The sequence below is a fragment of the Pseudonaja textilis genome, chromosome Z (genome assembly GCF_049901715.1).
Source record: "Pseudonaja textilis isolate UNSWEBS1 chromosome Z, rPseTex1.2, whole genome shotgun sequence".
In the NCBI taxonomy this organism is placed as follows: Eukaryota; Metazoa; Chordata; class Lepidosauria; order Squamata; family Elapidae; genus Pseudonaja; species Pseudonaja textilis.
Window position 1 is genome coordinate 37,312,997 of NC_142008.1, and position 23,329 is coordinate 37,336,325.

The 23,329-nt window shown below is 36.6% G+C and overlaps 1 long non-coding RNA gene across 1 annotated transcript in view; it reads right to left on the reverse strand.

Moving 5' to 3' along the window:
- Nucleotides 1-6,291: 6,291 nt before the first annotated feature.
- LOC148123975 (uncharacterized) overlaps nucleotides 6,292-23,329 on the reverse strand; it is a 52,890-nt gene continuing 35,852 nt past the window's right edge. Inside the window, exon 2 of the long non-coding RNA XR_015739910.1 lies at nucleotides 6,292-6,436. This is a non-coding gene — a long non-coding RNA (uncharacterized LOC148123975). The remainder of the gene's footprint in view (nucleotides 6,437-23,329) is intronic.

The following is a 23,329-nucleotide window of genomic DNA, read 5'->3' on the forward strand; positions in this document are numbered from 1 at the left end:
AGAACTGCTTATCTAAAGGAGCAAGGAAAAAAATGAGGATGTATCCTGCAGTTATCCAAGGACATCCAAGAGAGCTCCCTATCCATTCCCTCATAGACAAAAGTCCCAAGTGTCAGTATTCCAAATAACAAACTCCAAACTAAACCTCCAAGACAAACGGTAGCTGGTGGTTCCTGGAAGAGCTTCTCTAGCTGGAGGTTTCTCACCTTTGTGGAAAGGGAAACCTCTATGGCTTGCTGGGTGAATTTGCTCATGTCCGGTGGATTCAATGGGGCTCTTCTTCTGATCCTGGTTGCTTCAGCCGACCAAGGTTGTGGGAAGGTGCAGGGGCTAGGCATTCAGAAGCCCGGTGACCCAATTGACCATAGTGATATCACTTGATGGTGCCGGTCTGCAGAGCAGGTGTCAGTTCAGGAGGTTTTGCTGGGGTTTGTCGGCCCAGAGGTCTTCTCACTGGTTTCTCCTGGTCCATTGCTATTGCCATGGTTTCTCTTGGTCCATTGCTATTGCCATGGTGTACCAGTCTTGCAGCTGATTACTCCTTGAATTCTGCATGGTTTTCTAACCTGGTCTATGGCTTCTTTAAAGTAATCGAGCATGATTTGTACAGGCCAGTGCCTGAGGTTCCTTGCAACTCTTTTGAACTCCCAGACAAAGTCCTTAATGGGGCAGTTCCCTTACTTCATTGTCTTTATTATAGCCTCATTCTCCTTCCTGTGGTCAGTGTCTTTGAATCTGGCCTGGAATAATTGGATGAACCCATCTGTGTCATTCAGTTCAGCAGCGCCTTCATCATGGAGCTGGGCTATCCAGTCAGAATGTCTCCTTCATTCATTCCTTCTGTGATTGCTGATATCAGATCATGGTCTGACTGGTCTTGATCCCCGTACCAGTCTATATGCGCCCAGACTTGATTAAGGAAATATGCCAGGTGCCTCAAGGTTCTATCAAAATTCATTCTAAGTCTAAACCTAGGCAACTGCACCGTGGTGAGAGGAGCCAGTTCAGGTGGAGGGACCGCTAGAGCAGCCAGCGGCAAGGCAGGAACTGTTGCTCTGTGGTGGCTGGGTGCTGTGCATCAGCTGGCTGCTGGGCTGGAACTAGTGCCTGGGCCGGACTGGGCTGTTGGGTTGGAACTGGTGGAACAAACAGTGCTGGCATCCATTGGTATTGCACCCACCCCTGTCCAGGGTGGAAGCCCCAGCCAGGGGGGATACACTCAGCGGGATGCAGCATAAAGACTGGCTGGTGAGGAGGTGGCTGGACATGGTAACATCCCAATCCTGGCGGCAGATGTTGTTCCTCTCCTGCAGTCTGGGCTGGATGCATTAGGCCAGTTCTATCTTCTATGGCTGAATAGAAAAATGCTGTTGTGACACTGTGCCCACTTGCTGGCCCTGGATCAGGAAACATGAACATGGGTTGCGGTTGGATCTATCTTGGTTGGCTGGCTTGGGCTTGCAGAGCATAACTGTTGACCTCAAGGTGCTCAAATCAGTCCAGGACACTTGTCAAAGATTATCTCCATGAGAGCTTCCGGTTAGGCTCCCTCGGCAACGGACTGATTCCGCAATTGTCTGCAGTTTCAGTTTGTGCTCGCCACTGGAGGGCCCCAATCTATTTGATTTGGGGCTGAAGCCATCCTGTAGAGGTTGCAGAAAAAGGAGATAATGCCAGCTGAGCTGAGGGGAGCCGCATTTCCCCTCCTTGGCGAGGCATAAAACTCCTCTCCGAAGGCGGATGTAGCAATGGCCAAAATGGCCATCACAAAGAGGAAGATCTGACTGGACAAGATTGTGCGGGAGTGGAGAACAAAGGGGACAGCTTGGGTGATTGGGCTAAGCAGGATTAACATCTGAATACAAGTTACCCTGGAGCTAAAATACTTAAGAACTCTTAGGAAAAGATTTTTTAAATCTGTGGCACAGAAAAGGGGGGAAAAAAGATCTGAAAAAAAGGAAAGGAACCTGGAAGTACTAACGGTGCCACCTAATGCTGAGAGAAATTATTGTGAACTTTTAAAAGATTTTTAAAGAATAACAAAGTAAACAAAACATTGCTACAATCATAGCACCCCTGGAAAGTGAAAGTAGAGTTTGGAAGTTTTCAACAAAGAAAGAAGCAAGAAGAAACTGTTCTGGAATTGTTTGAGGATCTTGGAAACTCTAGACATTGGATTACTAGTAGATATAATTGAAATTAACTTTGGGAAACAATCCTATAGAATTTGGTTGTCTAAAAGTACTGGGAAGTGTTGAAAGATGGCAGAACTATTTGGAACTGAAAATGGTACTAAAAATATGAAGGAACAGTTGCAAGTGAAAGGAGAATCATTTGGCTTTGTTCTGCAATCTCTGGAAATGGTTGTTTTGGACTATGAGGATCAGCAAAAAGCTTTAGAGGAAGAAGAAGACTTAAATAAAGGAGAGGCCATCCTTAATAAAAAAATCAGGACAAGGAGGTTTGAAATTCAAAAAAGGGAAAAGGGGACTTAAAAATTGGAAATTGGAGGAGGTAATCAGAAAAAGGAACAGTGTGAGAAATAAACAAAATATAAGGAAAGAGCAGAAGGGAGGATTACAGAAGGAAGCATTAAAGAGGGAGGGGGTCAAAAATTGAAGTGAGAGAGGGGGGAAATAAAGGGGAAAAGAAGTTATAAAAAACAGAATCAGGAAATAAAGAAATGTGGGAAACGAACAAGAATTAAAGGATATAATTTGATTGACAGACACAGAAATAATGGCTGAAATTACAATTAAAATAGAGGATTCCACATGGTGGTAAGGGATTGTATAAATATTTTAGAAATAAGAAATTATGTAGAAAACAGGAAAATATATGTAATTAAAATGGAAGACAAAACAGGGATTGTTACTTAATGGAATGTATGATAATAGCTAGATTAGATAAAAAATGAAAATATGCAAAATACAATTGAATTATATTAATATATATCAAGGATTTATAAATGTGATTGAAATGAATTATGAGAAGGATTGTAAGGAAATTAATACCAGTCTTTTTTTTAGGATGAATTTGAATTGATTAGTTATTTTCTTTCATTTCCTTTTTTTCATTCTCTTTCTTTTAAACTTAAAGTTGTTTTAATTTAAAGGGGAAGTACCATGCGGAATCTGACTAAAAAGGGATTTATGTTATAACTATTAGGTGGTGGAAATTATAATTGTTTAATGGGATAACTTAGAAATAGAATATTTAATGGGATGTGAAAGGGAAGTGACTATAAGATATGAAGGCGACACACTTTAATTGGCAATTATAGGGGAAACCTTGTTTTGTAATATTTGAAATGTGGATATGGATTGAAATTGTACACAGGACGGATAAAAGTATAAGTATATTTTTCAAATATGAAACCTTGAAAAGGATATGTAATAGATCCAGAAATGAATGAGAGAGTTATAAAATAAGCGTGATTCATTAATAAAGAATAATTTTTTTAAAATGTTTTTATTGGTTTTTAAAACAAACATAAACAAACAAAACATAAAAACAGCAAGCCATCTTCCATATATATACATACAGTGTGCTGGTTGGTTTACAAATTGTTTTGTGCATCCATTTCAATTACAATTACATTTTATATAATCCTGTATTTTCAATCAAATATTAAATACATTGATATCATTATTAATCAGTCATTGGACTATACTTTTATTCATTCATGTTTTATGAAATAGTCATATTTTACTTAATTTGTTTTATGACAGTTCATATTATCATCCCAAATCTATCCTAGAATCATTTTGTAGATATAATAAGAAAAGAATACATCTTTATATATTTATTATTTTCTAAAAGTCTACATATTTCATTACTATACTTTATTGTCTAACCATTGATAGAATAGATCCCAAACTTTATAAAATTGTTTATCATCTTGTTCTCTAATCTCAAATGTCAATCTACTCATTTCAGCACATTCCAATATTTTCTTAATGATTTCCTCCTGTGATGATGTTTTCTCATTTTTTTCAGTTTTTAGCAAATACAATCCTAGCCGCTTTTAATACATTTACAATCAGGTATTTCAAGTCTTTACTATATATTTCAGGTCAAATTCCCAATAAAAATATCTCTGGTTTCAAATCTATATGGTTTTTTGTCATTTTTTCCAACCACGTGTGGATTTTAGTCCAGTATTTTTTAGCATCCGCACAACTACACCACATATGGTAATATAAGCCAGGTGTCTGATGACATTTCCAACATTTTTCAGATTTATTCTTGAACATTCTTTCTATTCTTGTCGGGGGGGAAATGCCACCTGTAAAACATCTTATACAAATTTTCTTTATATGCTGTTGACATTGTCATTTTATAATTTTGAGACCACAATTTTTGCCATTTCTCTAGATCAATTCCATATCCAAAATTCTTCCCCCAAGCAATCATAGTTTCTTTAACTTGTTCTTTTTCTAATTTAATTTCTAATAAATATCCATACAATTTTTTAATCACCTTTTCATCAGTACCTGTCAAAATCAGTCAGTTTATCATAGAAACCTTCTGTTTTAGAATCTTTATCATACCTTGAATGTATTTGCGCATATGAAAACCAATTCATCTTTATACCTTGTTCCTCTATTTTTTGCATAGATTTAAGTTCACCCTTTTCATTCAATATTTCACCATATCTAACTGTTTGTTCCTTTTTGCATATTACAGGGGTAAGAAAATGCTTCAATAGTCGATAGCCAGACTGGAATTTTCAAATAACATTGTCTTTTAATCTTCTCCCAGTTTAACCACAGAGACTCCTGTATATAATGTCTTCTAAAATACCCCTGTGTTTTAGTTCTTTTATACTATAAGAAAGCATGCCACCGTAACAACAGATCATGTCCTTCTAATGTCATCAATCTAGTATTTCTTAATGTTATCCATTCCTTAACCCACATCAAATTTGTAGCTTGGTAATACAACTCCCAATTAGGTAAACCAAATCCTTCTCTTATTCTAGCATCTTGCAAAAGTTTTAACTTTATTCTTGCTTTCTTACCTTGCCATATATATTTCAAGACAATTTTATTTAAATCTTCAAAGTAGTCTTTTCCAAGCCTAATTGGAATTATTTGAAACAAATATAAAATTCTGGGTTATATATTCATCTTGATTGTTGATATTCTCCGTATTAATGACAGTTGTAAATTTTCCCATTTTGCCAAATCTAGCTCTATCTGCTGTTTAAGTTTGATATAATTATTCTCTTTTAGTGTACTGCATCTTGCTCTCAAATATATCCCCAAGTACTTGATCTTATTTGTGTCCTGAATTTTCAGTAGGTCTGCCAGTTCTTCCTTTTGTCTTGATAGCATATTCTTTGTCAAGATCTTTGTCTTATCTTTATTTATTTTCAAACCAGTCACCTTTCCATATGTCTCTATCTTTTCTATCAATTTTTTTTAATAAGAATTTTATTGATTTTCAAGGACAATACACAAAACAAGCAAAACATAAAACATAAAAACATAAAACATCTTTTCTGAAAGTTTCTTGATCCCGGGTTACAACTCTTCGTACAGACACAAATTCAAAAATCATATTCATTTTATATGCCATTCCATATCTTATTACCATTTTCAATTTTCTATATAGCTTCTCCCCTCTTTTAACTTTCTTAGTTTTATTTTATTTATCTCATCTCAGTTCAAATCATAATACTTAACATTCTTTGTCTGTTCTATTTCCAGCTATCCATTTGTCTTTTCTCTTTAAACAGAACTTCTTCTATACACTGATTGGAGTATGACACCTTTAACGCTTTCCCCTAAATTTATAATGCTTAATATAACACATAACTTGTATTGGGATTCTTTTTAGTACATTCTAAAGTTACACAATGTATTTTATAAAAAAAAAAACAAAGGAAAAAATTTATGGGTATATGATGTAGTTAAAACAACTATCAATGCCAATAGAGAACTAATCATAAATATTAATATTCATTTATATCTTAAACATTTTACACATTACTTTTCAATTAAATATCATACTTTTATGGGAACACTTATACTTTCCAGAGTTATTTCCCCCCCACATCACATATTTTAAATCATTATATTATTGAAATATTCCCATTTCTCCTACTTCAATTGTCTCATTTATTTCGTTACCTTCTTTTTCTTCACAAAAATTCCACTAAGTTACACTAAATATTCTATCCCCATTTTTGGTTACATGTTATTTCCAATTTTCTAATATTATTTCTAAATACAAATATAAACACACAATCTTATGTACCTTTACGGAATCCCTTTTTCAATTAAATTTACCCATTGTCTCTAAATGAATTTTGTTTCTTTACATCTTGCTTCCCACCATTGAGGCTTCTCATCCCTTCCTTTCTCTCTTGCTTATTCTTCTCCTTGCCCTTTTTACCCCTTTGTCTCTCCACCTCCCTTTTCTTCTTCTGCTTTCCCCCTTTCTGTTGTTTTCTAACCTTGTATCCACCTTTCACCTTATTTTTCTCTTTTTTGGTTGTTTTTTCAAGTCTTAAAGTCCCCCTTTTCTTTTCCTCTTTCTCCTTTCCTTCCCCAAATAGAGTCACTTGTTCATCGAAGATGGCTTCTTCTTTATCCCAGTCGTCCTGCTGCGCAGTCAGTTTTTCATAGGTACAAACCGCCATTTCTAGAAATTGAAAAAGAGTGCCCAAAGAATCTTTCCCTTCTTGTTCTTCTTTTTTGTATTTTTGATATTCAATTTTCAGTTCATCCACAAGCGATGCCATTGTAAAGAGAATTTTTTTTTTCCAAAACAACCACCCAAGTGCTTTTAATCAAGAATAATTCCCAAGAGTTCCAAAGTCACCAAACAAACCAAATAAGCTATTTCTTTTAGCACTTTTTTCTTTCTTCCATTTCTCTTTCTGGGGTTGCTGTTTAATCACAAAGTTCCAATTAAAATATATCTTTTAGAAGTCTTGTTAATATTTAATAGTTCTTTAGAATTCTTGGCAATCTCATTTTCAAATTCTGCTCCAATTTTTTTTCCTCTCCCTTCCCACTTACAGCAAAAAAGATTATTCTTTAAATGTTCAGAAATCCATATCCCCTTAACATTTAATTACCTCTAATACGGCTTTTCTGATTTCTCTTGGAGTTCTATCGCTGTCACGTTAGGAAGGAGAGTGAAAAGAAAAAACAAACTTTTCCTTTAACTTCCATTCCCCGCTTATCACACTCTGGAAACTCTGTATCTTTGGCAAGTTTTAAGTTCCAGGGTACTTTTGCTGTTACTTTGTCCAGGTCAGCAAAAAACACTTTCACTTCTTCACAGCTCCTCCTGCACTTTCTTTTTCCGGCTGAGCTCTTCTATGTGGCAGCCATTGCTGACCGCTGCTCAGCTGCCTTTGGAAAAGGGGGTTTAGCCAGCTAGGGAAGAGAGGTGCAACATCTCTTGACCCTGCCAGATCCCCCCTGCCTTTGCCACCTTCTATGGAGGTGGCTTAGCCCCGAAGCCGGGTGGCTCGGGGCACTCGGGCAGTGAGCGCAGGCAGAAACCGTGTACAGCCGCGGATTCCTGCCTGCCCCGAAGCGCTACAAACCGGAAGCCCTTTTCTATCAATTTTGATGCTGTTTCTAGTGGGTCTTCTAAGATGGAAACCAGATCATCTGCAAATGCTTGCAACTTAAATTCTTCCTTTTTAATTTTCATCCCTTTTATATTCTTTTCATCTCTAATATTTCTATTTAGCACTTCCAAAGTTAACACAAACAACAGAGGTGATATGGGCACCCTTGTCTTGTTTCTTTTCTTATATCAATAGAGTCTGTCAGTTCCCCCTCTATCATTACCTTTGCCATTTGCTTATGATATATAGCTTCTATTGCTTGAATAAATTTTCTAGCAAAGCCCATCTGTTCCAGCAGTAATAACATGAATCGCCAATTCACATTATCAAATGCCTTCTGTGCATCTAGAAATATGAGAGCCATTTGTTTTTCAGGGTGTGCCTCATAGTATTCCAATGTGCCCAAGATTACTCTCATTGTCTTTAATTTGTCTCTGGCAGAAATCCATTTTGATCAGGATGGATAAAATTATTTAAATATTTTAAGTCTTTCTGCCAGTTCTCTCATTTTAAAATGTATAAATCCTTTCTTTAGTGATCAGAGCTAAACAGGCAACTGAATATATTTTATTAAAGAGCCAGTTTTATCTGCATTTGGTTTGAACATTTTCTTAATTTGAAATATGTCTTTAGAAAGAGGGCACTACATTTTAACTATTTTTTCTCTTAAAGTTAATTTTGTGCCATTTCATTTATGTCTGTTTTGTGTTGCTGGTGGGGAATTCTGGGATTTGAAGTCTACACATTTTAAAAGTTGTGGAATTTGAAAAACACTAACATGTGAAATACATTCTAAGAATGAAACACTTAAAAGATGTAAGTGAAATAATTTAGTACAAAATAGACAAAATATATAATTATGTGTAGGATGTATGTGTAGTATAACATGGAAATTGGCTGAGTCATAAGTTTTACCACCTTTGCAGTTTTTATTTTATTGTTGCTAACCATATTTGTGTGTTGTCCGAAGGAGAGGTAAGAATAGCAAGTAAATAATTGGTGGGACCAAACTTATATAACTGAATATCCCAAAGTAAAAATAGAAGAAATTGCATATAATTTCCATGTCATATTTGCATTATAGTATGTCTAAAGAGAATCTAATGAGATTCAGAAAATCTAAATTTTCATAATTAAAGTTGTTTTTAACTGCAAACGCTGGTTCAGCATGAAAAATTACTGTTGGTACTAACTGAAATTTAAATGAAATTATTCATTTCTTATGCTTTCTTTCTAATTTTTAATTCTTCTAAAATTTTGATCAATTGTGCTTCATTTTTGTAAATAAGTGAAAGAAGGCCAGATGCAAACTATAAAATTTAGATGATGTTATTGGATTCCTTAACCATAATATATACACTTAAGTGTCTATAAAATGAACTACTGTTTGTTTCAAATGCTTCAAGAGGTTTGCCCTTGAATCAGCTCTGGACAAACGGTAAAGCAACAGGAGTTTTGATGCTCTGAATTTAATCTTCAGCTGGAACAGTGGCTCTGCCTGGTCTAAAAACCAAGTTAACTTTGAATGTATCAATATAGAAATCTTTGGTAGATTTATGAAGTTAGACTATTTCACTCTCAGTTAAGCTTCAACACTTTATGCTAATAAAAATCTGTTATATAAGATGAATTTTTCAAGAGGATTATATATAGGCACAGGCAGGAATTTTAATAACCAGTAGAAACAGCCTAATCACAAAAGGATTTTTGCATCACTAGAGCTTTCAGTGGATACTTGGTCATGTAGCCTGGCTGTAATTATTCACTACAGGTATCTGTGAATTCTGATGATGTTGAATTCAAGATGGGGGTTGTCTATTTACTTAAATTCTACTGATGGAGGAAGCATGATATGAAAAATAAAAGCCAAATTTTAAGTGTCTCAGAGATTACATATATAATATGTTTAAAAATTTAAGTTACACCTTTACAGTTATAATATTCATTTTTTTAACCTCTATTTTATAACACATACCTATTTTCAATCGAATTCTGCTTGGTACATTCCCTTAAAAATACACACTAAATTCTTAAAAGAAAAAAGTATGTATGTATATATATCTGTGTATATATGTATAACAATAGTAAATGGAATAATTATTCTATTCAAGTACAGCTCTGCCATAAATATTAATAACAATCTTTTACATTTCTATTTCATTTAACAAACATTACCTAGTAATATCAGTTGTCTTTTACTTTAATCATCTATATTTCATATTTTACTCATTACTGACTTTAAATAAAAACAAAACAATAGTTATTAACAGTAATCAATAAAATTATTATTCTTATTCAAATTAATCCTGTCAACTGATAAAATCTTCCATGTTTCTTTTCAGTTTTTTTAACTTTCTTTTTAAATAATTGAGAGCCTTGTTCTCTTTACAAACAAATATTCCATTACACATCAATAAAAAATTTTCTAGCACTTTAATCATCTAAACATATTTTCTAACCCTTTTCTATTTCTAATATAACAATGCTATCCCATGCACCCTTGCAGAATCTCCTCCTTAAGTTAAATTTTAACCATTGTCTCCATGTCTTTTAAATAGGTTTATACCTTTAATTATTGTATGCTTTTCCTGTATCTTTATATCTTGTTTCTGTCCTTTGTAGCTTCTTTTCCTTTCCCTCTTCCCTCTCTTCTACTCCCTCCCCTTTTTAATTCCCTTTTATATCTGATTCTCCCTTCTGTGATCCTCCCTTCTGCTTCTTCCTGATATTATGATTGTTTTTTCAAATTACTCTTTTTTTTGGTTGTTGCTTCAGTGCTTTTAACTCCCTTTACCCCCTTTCCCTTTTTTACCCCACTTAAAATTGCTTGGTCATTAAAGATGACTTGTTCGTTGTCCCGCCCTTCTTGTTCTGCCAGTGTTTCTTGTTTTTTTTCATAGTTCAAGATCTCCATTTCTAAAAATTGAAACACAAAGCCAAAAGTTCCTCTTCCATCTTGTGCTTCTTCTTTTTGTTCTTTAAGTCTCATTTTTAACTCTCCAAGAGTGATGCCATTTTAAAGAATTTTATACAACCCCCAATTGATTTTATTTTATTTTATTAGGATCCTCCATCCAAAGTTCCAGGAATCATCCAATAATCCAAAACTGTTTCTTGCTTCTTTTCTCACTTTCTCTTTCCAGGGGCTTTGTTATCTTGTAACAAAGTTTCAGCTACAATGTATCCTTTGCAAGCCTTGTTAAAATTCCACTATCGATTTTTTAAAGTTCCAGGTGGTCTCCTCCATTTTCCAGATTCCACCCTCTTGTTTCCTTTTTCCCTCCTCTGCTTTCTTTCTTTTTTTAAGAAAATTTTTAAATTATCCAAAAATCTTTATTCCTTTGACACTTTATTTTCAGCTAGAAATAGCCTATTAACGTCAAAGTGGATTAGTATCAATTTCTTATTCGAATTTCTTCTTCTTAACATTCCAAGTCAATTAAAACTGTCAATATGAGAGGGAAAAAAGTCAATTCTGTTTCCTTTCCCTTTCTCTTTTGCAGCTTAAGATCTTTTTTAGGAATAGTATTAGTCTTTAAAATTCAGGTTCCAAGTACCATAAATAGATGTTCTCCATTCAGGCCGGTCAAACTTTCTCCTTTAAACTTCCTCCTGCACAATCTTGTCTAGTTGGGTTCTTCTTTGAGGTGGCCATTTCTGACCACTGCTGCAACCACCTTTGGGAAAGGGAGTAATGGCCAGCCGAGGAGGAGAGATGCGGCTCTCCTCAACTCCGCTGATGGCTCCCCCCTTCTTCACCACCTCTACAGGGTGGCTTCAGGCCTGAATCTGGGCAATTTGGGGCACTCCAGTGGTGAGCATGGATCAAAACTGTGCATGATCGTGGATTTTGGTCTGTCACCGAAGAAGCCGGAACTGGAATCCTGCCATCACACTTCTCAAAGTTTTGATTTAATTATAAATAAATTAAATTATGAACAGTTGTTTCTTTGATCTGTGATATTTAAGTGAAGAGAAAGCCATTCCTACTTGAAATTTTAAGAGGCTATAGCACAGGATCCTATGGCATTGTTATTGTGGTTCGTCTTTGTTGCTTTGTGCATTTTGGTTAATAACAATGTCATTCTTTTTCATTTTGAAGGGTAATAAACTATTGTCAGAATTAGTTTTTGTTTAAATTAATATTTTCCCAGGAAAGTTGGTAAAGATAAATTGCTGGTAGGTGGATAATGTAATCTGAGAAGCATGCTTTGGATTTATTTATTGATGAAAGTAAAAGTGAAAAGTTGAACCTCTGATTGTTTTCTTCTGTTGCACATTTCTTAAGAATGGAACCCATGGATAATTAAGTAAATTTGACAAATGTAGTGTGATCATTTTAGCAAGTTTGCTTAGTACAACTGAGAATATTAACTTTAGGAGTATGGGGAGGAAATCAAGATGAAAATAGCTATAGTGTAAACCTGTCTATTGTTTTATTTTTGAGTGATTTCTGCCAAGTAGAATGAAATAGTAATATCAGGCTACCTGATTATAAGGAAGTTGCCTGAAAATGTAGCCTAATAAATGTTTAAAAAATTCAAGGAGAACTGTGGCATTTATTTTTTCTAATCTAGGGATATGACTTAATTTTTTTCTTTCAGATTGTGCTATTTTTGAGCTTGTAGTTCATCCAATGTAATATACTACATCTTTTCCCAATCATTAGGGCTGAAACACATGGACAAAATTCTTCACTATACCTTATTGGCATGGGCCAAAGCCATACAAAGATCATTTAACATGTTTCTAAGACAACAGAGAACTTCATAATGGCAGATTGTGTTTTTATTTTATTTATTTAAAAATAAACTTATCCTGCCTATCTCACATAAATGATCCTAGGCAACTCATTTTTGTCTTCAGTTCAAATGTGTCCAATTCTTACAGACTTTCTAGAAAGTCCTTGAAATTTTCCTGGCAAGGATTTTCAGGTTTTCCATTGCCTCCTTGCTAGAGTTGAGAGAAAGTGACTTGCCCAGGGTCACACGTCTAGCTTTGTGCTTAAGTTATATTAGAACTCACAGCTTCCTATTGCTAGCCTAATACTTTAACCATTGCACCTCACTTGCTTTCAAGACAGCCCATAACAACCAATACAAATAAGGATAAAAGAACATGAATAAACATGGAAGGATGGAAAGATGAGATGACTTTGAAAGCTGCCATCTATCTTGGTGGATATCACCATATCTAATGGCAGGAATTATTTGTTGAAACTATGCATTGGTGCCAAATCTTACCGTATTTATTTCCTATGAATAACTCTAATTTTAATAGGAATTAAGAAAATGTATCCACAATTTCTACAAAAAATGATTTATTACCTTATTGTTTTTCTTATACATTTCTTTTTCAGCAAAATCTAAAATGTGACAATATTACCATAAAGAAAAATTATTCCAAACATAATTTGGAATAATTAATTATAACATAATTAATTAAAATAATTAATTAATTAATTAAAAATAACATAATTTTGACTACTCTTTTCTGTATCCCTTTTTATAGTAATTGCACCAAACATTAAAATTAAAAAGATAAAAATACAATTAAAAAATAAAAGAATAAAAGTACAAAATGTAGAAAATTGAAATGAAAGAAAAGAGGAAAAAATAGAAAACAAAAAACAAAAAAAATATAGTAAAGAAAAAGAAAATATATAAAGAAATTATGTAAACCTGTATCATTTTAAAACATTGACTGATTTCAGCAAGATACCTCCCAAAGCTCAAAGCCTGCCAGAGACCCTGTCCCGTAGTCTCCTCACAAGGTACAGTTGGTGGGAGCATATTTGGGCAATCTCAAGTCCTCTCCTTGTTTCTCTACTTGCCTGCTTTTCTTTCCACCACTGTTGTCAGCTCTTTAAGGGAGCCAATTTTAGTTCACAATTTCATCCTGTTTTCTATGTCTTTACTATCCATATAATATACATTTTAATAATACTGGAGTTTTCTCACAGTATTTTAAGTACACTGCAATATAGATCTATTATATTACCAGTTTTTTTCTCTCCATACCCATTCCTAATGATTTCTAGCCTGACTCAAGTGAACTTAGATTTTCATTGAATTTACATTATACTCAGATCCTTTAATCAATCTTTGCTTATCTGGGTCCTATTAATTATATGTATAAAGGTCAGATTTTGATTCCAGTATATATCATTCAGCACTTGTACCTTCAGTACTACCATAAGTGTAGCCTTAAACCAAATACTAATAACTTGTGAAGGAAAATGTTCGAATTTGTGAGTGCTCTTATTAATGTTACAATTGTTGAACTTCTTTTAAGTTCTATATAAATGTCATATATTTTGTAGACTTTTATAATTGTGGCTATAAAAAGGTTGGCATATGTCAGTACATTCAATATATCATATGAGCAGAGTCTTCTGAATTTAATATTGCAATTTTGATCTTGATATGCTCAGTTAATCCAATTTGTAATTTTGTTATATAGTGTATTTTAATGTTCCTGAATATCAAAATTAGTTTTTTCAAATAAAATCCACAGGTTTGGATTAAGGCTTTGACAAAGTAGACCTATGGGTCTACCCCAACTATGATTATGCCTAGATCCAACCCACATTATATGCTTTTCAATCACCTGAAATGCCAGCTATTATAAGCAACTATATGCATGTTACTCAAACAGCAAATGAAATAGACTGAATCTAGAATGAAATTATTTGGATGTTAATGCTGTGTTCTATGTAACTAGTTTTATTTAGGACCTCATGGTGCACCTGCAATATAAATGAAATAAAACAGTGGAATGTGTCTCATTTGACTTATCTCAAAAATTAAAGAATATGTTCCTTGGAGTAGTAACAATGCACCAAGGAATAGTTTTGTCAGCAAGCCCACATTGATATGTTCTTTTGTCTTCACACTTGAAACTGTGAAAGATAATTTCTCAGAAGAAATAGTTAGTAGTTCTTCCTGTTGCAAAATCTAATTTGGTCATGTATATTATTATTATTTGGATACTATGCTCAGAACATTTCAGAATGTTCCCTGCTTGCATTATCGCGTAGTTCTGCTAGTACATTTTAAAATACTATTTATTTTTTCAAGATTCTCAGTAGCAATATATTTGAAAGCCAAGGTCTTCAGGAATCTGTAGAATCTGAAGATTCTATAGGAATCTTCTTAATGCCTACACTGCAACAATCCTATCTTCTAAAAATCAGAATAGAGCTGGAAGGGACCTTGGAGGTCTTTATACCATTTTAGACAAGTGACTGTCCAGTCTCTTCTTAAAAATCTCCAGTAATGAAGCACCTACAACATCTAAAGGCAAGCTGTTCCACTGGTTAATTGTCCTAGCTATTAAGAAGTTTCTCCGTAATTCCAGGTTGTTTTTCTCCTTGTTTAGTTTCCATACATTGTTACTTGTCCTGCCCTCTGATGCTTTGAAAAATAATTTGACACCCTCCTCTTTGTGGAAGCCTTTCAAATACTGGAATACTTCTATCATGTCCCTCCTAGCCCCTCTTTTCTCTAGATTAGCCAAACCCAAATCCTGCAACCATTTTTCATATGTTTTAATCTCCAAACCTTTAATCATCTTAATTGCTCTTCTTTGTACTTTTTCGAAAGTCTCAACATCTTTTTCTTTAACATGTTGACCAAAAATGGATGTTGTATTCCAGGTGTGGTCTTACTAAAACTTTATAAAGCGGTACTAGGCCTCTGTTTATACAACCGAGGATTATATTACCATTTTTGGCTGCTACAGCTTACTGCTAATTCATGTTTTAAGTGATCATCCACTAGGAAGCCAAAGTCCCTCTGTCTTATAGTTATGTTTTTAGCCAGGTTTCACCAAATCTGTACTTGTATCTTTGTTTTTTCCTGCCCAGGGGTAAAATCTTGCTTTTCTCCACATTAAATTTCATTTTGTTGGACGAGGCCCATTTAAGAGAAAAATAAGCTTCCATAAACATTTTTATAGGATTTTGCAAGCTGAAATTTCTAAATTGTCTAGGAGACTTATAAAAATATTTTCCTACAATGCATAGTATTTTAAGATGGGTACTAAAGTGGATGAATGGGGTGACTAACTGACAATCTCACATTTCCACTTAAATGTTGAAATAGACTTGGGAGCTGCCTTAACTTGATAACTTCCAGATGTGATGGGAATGCAACTCCAAAAGTCATCAGCTGTAGTTAAATGTAAACTTTTTAGCAGGCTTTATTTCATCTACCATTAAAAGTATCTTGTAATGTGGGTAGATGGGATCAAATCTGTATCCAGGCAGGTCATTCAATCAATTTCAAGCAAAAGGAGTACTGTAGAAAATAAAAACATAAACAAGCCAGTTTTTTTTAAAGAAAGTAAGACTAGAAAATACAAACTCTGAAATAATAAACACAGTGATCTCTTGATCTAATATACAGCTGGCTTTCCTGGTGTAGCAGAATGTCCCAATCACCAGAAACAAAGTATGGTCAAACAAGCCATTACTGTATTGTTCTCTAGAGCAGACTGGATACACTAATTTCTTTCATCAACTAGGACTTTCCTACCATTCATTTCTCCATGAATAATATTCCTCAGTTTATAACCATTTGTTTAGTGACTGTTCAAAGTTGCAACACCTTTGAAAAAAATGACAACCAGTCTTAGCATCCCCATAGTCACATGGGCAAAATCTTGGCAACTAGCATATATTTATGACTATTGCAGTGTCTCAGGGCAATGTGATTCCATTTGTGACCTTCCCAGCCAGCTTCTGAAAAACAAGTCAATGTGAGAAATCAGACTCACTTAACAACTGTTCACTTGACAACTGCTGTGATTTACTTAATGATCATGGCAAAAAAAGGTTCATAAAATTGAACACCACTCATTTAACTTTAATTTTGCTTAGCAATGGAAATTTTGGTCCCAGTTGTAGTCAGAAGTTAAGGATTGCCTGTATAAGAAATATAATATACCATATTTTTCAATCCATAAGATGCATTTCCCACCCAAAATGTGGGTTTGTGCATTGGTGCTGGTCCTTTGGTGAATAGCAGCCGGGTTGAGGCGGCATGGTCTTTTTACAGTGCTGAGCCATGCCTTTTCTGTCTTTGTCATTGCCTGCCTCTTCTGTCTCTTTTCCGCAGTGCAGGAGTCAATAGGCAGAGTTGGCACATGAGGGGACGCCTATCTGTGGTCCTCTCAGGCTCCACCTGGTATTTTTTCCTCTTCTTAACCTAGGTGCGTCTTATGGTCAGATGAATCTTTTTTTCCCCAAAAGTTTTTTATTTTTATCTTTTACATCTCTTTTGGTGAACAATATGATTCCAGGTTTTTACATTTCCATACAAACATGACCATAATTATATATCTATCTTACATATTCATTTTCTTGTATCATTACATGTCCCATTTTCTATAAATTTTCACGTATTCTTATGTTTTTCACATTTATTTTATCCATTTTTAATTCATATCTTAATTTATTCTGTTTTTCTTTAATTATACTCTTATCTTCTTTATATAATATCTTAAAATTCTTATTTCTTAATCTATTTTCATTATACTTTTCTGTCATATTTGCAATTTCATCACATATTCTTATTTCATTATTCAGTATAAATTCCATCTTAATTTTAATAATGCCAAACATTTCCCCCTTAATTGCCCATTTGAGTGCACCACCCTTTTATCTTATACATCATTCATTCCCTTTAACTCATATTAAAAATTACCATAATATAATCATTTTTAGTTATCACCTAGGTCTTACATATCACTTATACATTTTAGGTTAGATTCCAGATGGTATTCTTTTCTTTATTCTAAGTCATTTATTTTTTCTAATACATTGATCTTTTCAGCTAATTGTAGAAACTGATACTGTCTTTTTAATGCAATTCTCATAGTTCATTTTAACTATATTTTAATTTCATTTAATGTAATTAACATTCTTATAATAGTCCCATCTCTGCATGTATTCCAGTTAATTTAACAATAATTCTTAGAAAATAATCAAATAGGGAAAAAAACATCAGTTCCAATCATTCCATTTTTTACAATCTATATTTTTATATCACTTTGTGCATTACCTTGTAGAATCCCCTTTCATATTCTCTGACAACCCATTATCTCTATGTCTTCTAGCCATATGGCTTCTTTTCATTTTGTTTTGTTTTGTATATCCCCCTTTTTCTGGTCCTTTCCCTTATTCCTCTTTTCTTTTCTTTTTCCCCTCCATTTCTGACTCCAGTTTTTATCCCCCTTCTTCTTTTGAATGGTCAGGTGCATCTTATAGTGCAAAAAATAAGGTATATGCAATTATAGGTGGATATTTAATTCCAGAATATAGGGAACAGAGGGTTGTTGTTTTATGTAAACAAAGTTTAATTGCTTGATGAATGGCTGCACTTGGCTCTCACATATTGTAAATATTTGGAGTCCATACAGAATAAAGTGATATAGGAAGCCTTTGATTTATTACCACAGTTGAACCCAAAATTTCTGTTGCTAAGCAAGACAGTTGTTAAGTAAGTTTTGCCTCTTTTTATTATCTTTCTTGCCATAGTTGTTAAATGAATCACTGCAATTAAGTTAGTAATGTAGTTGTTAAATAAATTAGGCTTCTCCATTGATTGCTTGTCAGAAGGTTGCAAAAGTTGATGATCTGATGCCAGGACACTGCAACCATCATAAATACATGCCAGTTGCCAAACATCCAGATTTGATCAAGTGACCCTGGAGATACTGCAATAGTTGTGTGAAAAGTTGTCATTTTTTTCAGTGCTGTTGTAACTTTAAATGATGACTAAACAAATGGCTGTAAGTTGAGAACTACCTGTATGTAAATTTATCAAAACAAAAGTGACAAAAATATAAATAATCAGTGATCTCAAATTATCAAGGCTTTTCTGACAATCAAGAGTGGAATTGCACTAGACTGCAATTGGATTTATCCAATGCACTAAGGTCAGTTAATTAGTTCATATTTTAACCTAATGTTCTGATGAACCTAAATGCATCCTAAGGTTGAGCTGCTTCTACTTGAAACTTTACAGCATATTTATAAACACAGGTAATTAGATTAGCATGCTGTGAAACAGGTTGCATCACTTAACTATACTTTTAGTCTCAGTGAACATTTCATCAGGACGGAATTGGACTTTTTGGCTACTAGCCTTGGCCATGCCTGCTTCTCCGCCAGGGTTCCACCTCCGGGCATTCATCTCTAGCTTTCCTCCTCAGCTGACATGCCTCTTGCTGTTTGCCCTGGCCAATGGGCCATGGCCCCTTCATCCCGGGCCCTTTGGGGCGTCCCATTCAACGACATACTGTTCGTCCCGGGCTTTTGGCCGCCTGGGTCAGTTAGACATCAGCCAATCAACTAGCTGCCAATTCTGGCAGCCAGAAGCCATGGGGCCATGGGGATTGGAGGAGGTGCTGCAACCAAATGGCATCAGGCACTTGTTAGCAGAAGGAAGGAGAGGGTCTGGAAGTACCTCCCTGATAATGAATGGGAAGGGAAGAACAGGAGTGGGGGGCGGTAAGTATGTTGGCTTCATCCAAAGGCAAGGGGGGAGAGAGAGAGGGAGACAAGAAAGCAAAAAGAAAAGAAAGACAGAAAGAGGGTGGGAAGGGAGAAAAAGAAAGAAAGAGGGAGGGAAGAGAGAAAGAAAGCAAAAGAAAGAAAGAAAGAAGGAAAGAGGGAAGGGAGAAAGAAAGGCAGGGAAGGGAAAGTGAATGAGACATGGAGGGAGGGAGGGAGGGAGAGAAAAGGAGAGGAAGGAAGGGCCAGGAACCCTGGCACTAGAGGATGCATTCAGAGGGTGCTTTGAAACAGTATAGAAATCCAGGGCTGGAAAGGACCTCAGAGATCATCTAGTCCAGTGGTTCCCAAACTTTTTCAGTCCACCTCCCCCTTGGTGCTAACTCATCCTTGGTGCCCCCCACCCAGGGGTGGGATTCAAATTTCTGTGGGTGTGGCCTAATTTGAGGGTGTGGCTTGCAGGTCACATGACTGGGTGGGTGTGGCTTGCTGGCCATGTGACTGGGTGGACGTGGCTTGCTGGTCACGTGACTGGCTGGCATGGCTTGCTGGGTGGGCATGGCTTGCTGGTCACATGACTGGGTAGGTGTGGTTTGATGGTCATGTGACTAGGTGGGCATGGCCAGGTGACTGGCAAACCAAATATAAGTAGTCCTCACTTAATGGCCAGTTGTTTAGTAAGTGTTCTAATTTATGACTGGACTCCCCAGAGCTACTTGACCTGTTTTTGGAGTTTTGACAGCCATGCACAGACATACATACATACTCCCTTCTAACCCTGCTGGAGCAGGTCATTGGACTAGAATCGGCAAAGCATCTCTGATTAGATTCTAGTAGTGAATAGAATCTAATCAGAGATGCTTTGCCAATTCTTGTTGATTTGTTTTTTTTTGTATTTCTTTATTTTATGTTGCTGAAATGCACTGACATGTGTGTCCCTTGTTGTGCACAACCCAGAAGCTTTTGTGATTCTTTGCAACAAAAATTACCGACCTCTGGCTTTGCTCTACTTTTCAAACGTGCCGCCACTGCCACGTTCTAGGTGCCAGCCCCGCAGGTCCACCCATTTGAGTCCGCTGCACCAGAGGGACCTGCCCAAGCAAATCTGAGCGGAGCAGTGCACCAAATCAATGGGGTGAGCCTGAGAGAGCGAAAGAGAGAGAGAGAGAGAGAGAGAGAGAGAGAGAGAGAGAGAGAGAAAAGGAAGAAAAGAAAGAGAAAAGGGAAAGAAAGAGAAAGGGACAGACAAAGAAAGAGGGGGGGATGGAAGGAAGGGACAGAAAGAAAAAGAAATAAAGAAGGAGGGAGGGAGAGAGGAGAAAGGTAATGAGATATCGATTCTAGTCCAATCACCTGCTCCAGCAGGGTTAGAAGGGAATGTGTGTGTGTGTGTGTGTGTGTGTGTATTCTTGTAATTTACCAGTACATTTTGGTTTTGCCTTCTTCAGAATTAGCACTGTAATACATTGGGGAAAAGTAACTTTTAGGTGGAGATCTGGTCCAATGGATCCTGTTTAAAGCCTCAAGAAAATGTGAGAGCTTCCTGATAGTCTTGACCATGTTTCATCCACAAAACCTTTAATAGAAGCCAAAGATGTTTCAATGTGCTGGCAAAGATGTTTCAATGTGGAAGAGGACTTCAGTCTAAACTAGGCCTCATTTCAATCTGATGCATCAGCTTTCTCTCCCTCTCCCTCCTTCCCTACCACCCAGACTGGCTTTGTTCTACTTTCTTGATGTGCCTGTGGGGCCAGCGCTTCAAACATGGATGGATGGATGGAGAGAGAGAGAGAGAGAGAGAGAGAGAGAGAGAGAGAGAGACTGGTAGGTAGGTAGGTAGATGATAGATAGATAGATAGATAGATAGATAGATAGATAGATAGATAGATAGATAGGCAGGCAAGCAGGCAGGCAGGCAGCAGGCAGGCAGACGTTTTGGATGAATGTAAGGATAGATAGGCAGGCAGGCAAGCTGGCAGGCAAGCAGGCAGGAAGACAGACAGACCTTTTGGATGGATGTACGGATAGGTAGGTAGGTAGATAGATATATTGGTAGGTAGGTATGTAGATAGATATATGGGTAGATAGGTAGGTAGGTAGGTAGGCAGGCAGACCTTTTGGATGAATGTATGGATAGATAGGTAGGTAGGTGAGTGGGCAGGCAGGCAAGCAGGCGGAAAGACAGACAGACTTTTTGGATGGATGGTTGAATAGATAGATAGGTAGGTAGGTAGATAGATAGATAGATAGATAGATAGATAGATAGATAGATAGATAGATAGATAGATAGATAGGTAGCAGAGGTGGTATTCATCAGGTTCTGACCAATTATGGAGAACCGGTAGGGAAATTTTGAGTAGTTTGGAGAACCATCAAATATCACCTCTGACTGGAGATTTTACAGTATCCTTCCCCTGCCACGCCCACCAAGCCATGCCCACAGAACCAGTAGTAAAATATTTGAATCCCATCACTGATAGGTAGGTAGATAGGTAGATAGATCTATACTGGTAGATAGGCAGGCAGGCAGGCAGGCAGGTAGGTAGGCAGGAAGGCAGGCAGGCAGGCAGACAGACAGACAGAATGAGACAGCTGCGGCACTTTGGGAAAGTAGAGCAAAGCCAGAGTGGCTTTGCTCTACTTTCCCAACATGCTGCTGCCACTGCATTTGGTGCGCTGGCTCCGCAGGCTCACCCCATTGAGCACAGTCAATGGGGTGAGCCTGTGGGGCTGGTGTCTCAAATGCCCCCCTGCCACCTCTTAGTACCCTCTGCCGGTTCCTTTCCTCTTAGCACTCCACTAAGGCATCCCACCGACCCCCAGGGGGTGGTACTGCCCACTTTGGAAACCACTGATCTGTCCAACCCCCTGCTCCAGCAGGAGACCTTATTTCATCTAGGTTGTTTTGGTGCCTCTAATGCAAAAGAGAAATTCCCAGAAAAGGGAAGGCATTTACTAAGCAAGTCTGCCATGCACAGGAAGGCAGATATAGTCCTTGACTTATGACAACAATTGAGCCCAAATTTTTGGTTGCTAAGCAAGAGCATCGTTAAAGTGAGTTTCGACGCATTTTACTCAATCCATTCTCCAAAGTGGATGTCAATCACTGTGGGCCAGACTGAGAATTTGAGAGCAAAGGTATGTTGGATTACTGGTGATTGATATACTCGTAAGGAAAGGGTAAGGGTATCCCTCAACTTACCCTATCCATCCATCCATCTGTCCATCCATCTGTCCATCCATCCATCCATCCATCCATCCATACATACATACATATCTCATTCACTTTCCCTTCCCTGTCTTTATTTCTTCTTTCCTTCCCTCTTTCTTTCTCTTTCCCTCCCCTCCCTCCCTCTTTCTTTTTTCTTTCTTTCTTTTCTTTCTTTCTCCCTTCCCTTCCCTCCCTCCCTCTTTTTATCTTTCTCTTTCTTCCCCCTCCCTCTTCTTCCTTCTTTCTCCCTTCATACCCTCCTTCTTTCTCTTTCTCCTCCCACCCCTCTTTCTTTTTCTTTCTTTCTTTTCTTTCTTTCTCCCTTCCCTCCCTCCCTCCCTCCCTCTTTTTTTTCCCTTTCTCTTTCTTTCTCCCTTCCTTTCCCTCGCTCTTTCTTTTTCTTTCTTTCTCCCTCCCCATTTTCTTTCTTTCTTTCTTTCTTTCTTTCTTTCTTTCTTTCTTTCTTTCTTTCTTTCTTTCTTCTTTCTTTCTTTCTTTCTTTCTTTCTTTCTTTCTTTCTTTCTTTCTTTCTTTCTTTCTCTCTCTCTCTCTCTCTCTCTTTCTTTCTTTCCTTCTTTCTTTCCTTGTCTCCCTTCTCTCTCTCTCTCTCTCTTTCTCCCTCCTTCCCCTCCCTTTTCCCTTTGGGTGAAGCAGGTGTACTTACCATCCCCCAGCCCTACTCTTCCCTTTTCATTTGTTATCAGGGAGGCATGATCAGGTACAGTGGAGATTCCAGCCCTTCCCCTTTATTCTAACAAGTGCCTGATGCTATTTGGCTGCAGCACCTCCCCAACCTGCAATCAATCGTCCCGTGGCTTCTGGTTGCCAGCATTGGCAGCTAGCTGATTGGCTGGCAGCTAACTAACTCAGGCAGCCAAAAGCCAAGGACAAACAGTTGTCATCGAATGGATCATACCAAAGTATGTGGGATGGAGGGACCATGGCCCATTGGCCAGGGCAATTGGCTAGGGGATGTCAGCCACTGAGAAAAGCTAGAGGTGAATAC